The following is a 4,089-nucleotide window of genomic DNA, read 5'->3' as shown; positions in this document are numbered from 1 at the left end:
AAAGTTATAAGTTATAGTTTGTCCAATTACTTAAGGTTTAAATGTTGAAATGTCGAAATTATAAGTCATAATTAGTATAATTATGTTAGATTGAAATGTTAGATCATCAAAATTAAATTCCTTAATTGTAATCATACTAATTAGTTAAAATTGAATCGTCAAATCATCAAAATTAGACTAAATATAATTTAGAAATTATAATTTTGATGATCCAACAGTTCAATCTTAATTAATTAGAGTGACTATAACATATAAATTTTAATTTTGATGATTCAACGGTTCAATCTAAACTAATTAAACTAAATGCGACTTAGAAATTCTAATTTCAATATATTCAATCTAACATAATTAGACTAAATATGTGTACGAAATTTCAATTTCAATAATCCAATTGTTCAATCTTAACTAATTAGACTGAATATGATTTATAAATTTTAATTTCGATGATCCAAATGTTCAATCTTAACAAATTAGAATAAATGTAATTTAGAAATTCTAATTTCAATGATCCAACAATTCAATCTAACCTAAGTAAACTAAATATGACTAAAAAACTATGATTTTGATGATGCAATGCTTCACTCGTAACTAATTAGACTAATTATTACTTGTAAATTTAAATTTCGATGATCAAATAGTTTAATCTTAACTAATTAGATCAACTATATATGACTTATAAATTCTAATTTATACGATTCTTCGGTTTAATCGTAACTAATTAGACTAATTATAACATACACAATTTAATTTCGAGATCCAATGCCTCAATTTTAACTAATTAGACTAAATATTACTTATAAATTATAATTTAAATGATTCTACGGTTCAACCTAACATAATTAGACTAATTATTTAATTATGTTTATCTGACAATTTCATCTTAATTAATTGGACTGACTATGACCTAGAAATTTTAATTTCGATGATCTGACAATTCAATCTTGATTAGTTAAACTAACTATGATTTGAAATTTTAAATCTCGACGATCAAACGGTCCAATCTTCACTAATTAAATTAATTATAACTTTGAAATTTTAATTTTGATAATCAAATGACTCAAACCTATTTAATTATCCAAACTAGAACTTCAAAATTATTATTTCAACTATTTAATGTATTTGGATTAATAGTGCTTTTGATTTGTGTAATTTAATGTGAATTTAGTTTTATTTCTTTCGTACCCGAACATAATCCAAATTCACTATATATTACATAAAACTAAAAGCATTATTAACCATTTAAGTTTTGAGGATGCAAAACTTCATATTAAATAATTAGATTAAACATGACTTATTATAATTTTGATAATCTGATAGTTTAATATTAACTAATTATATTATCTATGATTAAAAAAATTTAAATTTCAACGACCGGATGTTAAGAGTTTGACTTTGACTTAGACTTAAAAATTCTAATTCTAATTTCAATGATCCAATTGATCAATTTAAACTAATTAGATAAACTATGGCCATGAAATTATAATTTTAATAATTATACAATTCAATCTTATCTAATTAGATAAAATATGATTTTCAACTTATAATTTTGATGATTCGACGGTTCAATTTAAATTAATTAGACTAACTATGATTTATAAATTTTAATTTCGATGATCCAATAATTCAATCTTAACTAATTAGACTAAATATGACTTGAAAATTATAATTTTAATTATTTGACAGTTCAATCATAACCTTTAAACTAACTGTGACTTTGAAATTATTATTTTGATTATTCAATAGTTCAATATCGACTAATTAAATAAACTATGATTCTAAAATTATAATTTTAATGATATAACAATGTAATTTTTTTACTTCAATTAATAATTAATATAACATATATAAATAAATATTTAAATTTTATAATTTTAATATATATATATATATATATATATATATATAATATTAAATCTTCTAATATATTTGAAAACAATCACTTTAGTTTGGTGGCAAAGTGCTAACATTTAAATTCAACTTTCATGGATTCGTTTTCTTATGATAGTAAATATTCAAATGATTGATTATTGACTAAAATTTATCAGAAAGTTATATTTTTAATACGTGCTCATGTATCTTTAAGACACCTGTTAGCATAAAAAAAAATTGTGTTAAGTAATTTCAAATTTTAACAACTTTCAAATTTTGGATGCTCTCTTTGGACCTTTCAATGATAAGTAATTTTCACCTTTCTTCACAATAACCAAGTTCAAAACAGATAGGTCTAGGCTAACAATGATGCATCCTTGAAGAAACTTCCTTCTATGTTCTCCATTAAGCTTTCCATATCCACATAAACAAGGATTTTCTATGGGGAAAGAATCCCACATGACCAAGTATTAGCCCTTAATTAGGACTCCCTGCTTATATTCTTTAAGTCAAACAAATTATAAATTTATTTATACCTTCAATTCTTATATAATGTAATTGATGTAACCACGAATCCAGATATTTTCACCACTAAGGCAAAGATCTTGTACTATTCACATAAATCTATTCTTCGTATTTTAAAATTGATATATGATTATTTTATTTTTAATATAATAAAAAATATGTATCTACAATTAGATAATAACTCAATAATTTATCTTTTAAGCATTTAAATATTTGATTTTTTGTAGAATTCATTGAAAAAAAATTACAGTAATACGGTATATTTTAAAATTATTCAACCTTTTTAAACAAAATATAAGGTAAATGGGGGTTGACGCCCTCAATTTATTTTTAGAGTTTAATGAACATAGGTGGCAAATTAGGAAAAAATATATGAAGGACTAACTATAATGTATTAAAATTTATTATTGAACGAACAAATTCACAATAGTTTTTTTTATACAAAATATAAATTAAAGTAATATAAAAGAAATAAAAAATTACGTTAACTATTTAGAAAAATTGAGTTTTATGATACTTTGAATAATCACATTTATTAATAATCCATGTTGTGCTAAATAGACTAATATTGTATTTTTTAATATAAATAAATAAATTATCTAAAAGAAATTTATTGTTTATTTTATTTATAGATCTAGTTTTGATAATTTTTATTATTGATAAAACTCTCTTTATAATTGAATTTTGTTTTACCTTATTTCTATTAATTTATTACAAATAATTTATTTGAGCTAGCTAAATATATACTAGAATATCAGAGTAATTAAATTTAGAAATATATCAAATGATTAAAAAATTAGGATGGTCAAGACCAGTGTAAATAATTTTAATACAAAGAGCTGATTAAATAATTATTTTGTAACAACAGTTATGATTATGTGGTGAAATAATAAATTCAACAATTTTTAGTGTTTGTAAATATAAAATTAATTTACAATAACAATATACATTTTTTTTTAATACACTTGCATCCATGATTCATTTGTTATTTTTTTAAATTAAACTGGTCGAACTTTGCCTTTTCATTGGACTCAGATGATATTATTAGAAACGGAAAATATTTCTTATCAAAATTAAAAAGAAAAGGAAAATATTTTTTCTCTCTTTTCAATATATAACAGTAAATATATAAGATTACTTTTAAAAAGAAAATAGTAGTATTTGTGATTGCGTGTAACTCCAGCGAGGGTGTTTGTGGTGACATGGCAGAAATGAGTACCCAGAAGAATGGATTATGATTGGTTGTTAGATTTCCTTATCCTTCCCGTGGTTCTCCCCGTACCGTATCATAATCATTCTAACTAACTCCGCGAATTAAAGCCCAAAACACTGTCGTCTCTGAACTTCAATTCTATTCAAACATGTTATACGGCGTCAACACCTCTTCCTTCACTTCAATCTTACCCTTTCCTCCCAGAAAACAACAACCCACTCTTTTTTTTCCATCCAAATCCATTTCCTGCACCCTTCCAGGTATCTATTTTTACTATTAACACCCCCTTCCCATTCTATTTATTAGGTTTTTATCTTCAACTCCTTTTAACTTTTTAATCTTGCAATTCCTTCTTTTTAATCGTCTTTTTTTTTTGTCAAATTATATCACCTATTCTTGTGTTATACTTAATTGATGACGTTCTGTGTATGAATTTTGGGAAATCATGTGCAGGAGCTGTTGCTGAACCAAAAGCTACAAAT

Source organism: Cicer arietinum, chromosome 5 (assembly GCF_000331145.2).
Source record: "Cicer arietinum cultivar CDC Frontier isolate Library 1 chromosome 5, Cicar.CDCFrontier_v2.0, whole genome shotgun sequence".
NCBI classification, from domain to species: Eukaryota; Viridiplantae; Streptophyta; class Magnoliopsida; order Fabales; family Fabaceae; genus Cicer; species Cicer arietinum.
The sequence above is the reverse complement of the archived record's forward strand: the minus strand, read 5'-3'. Positions refer to the sequence as shown.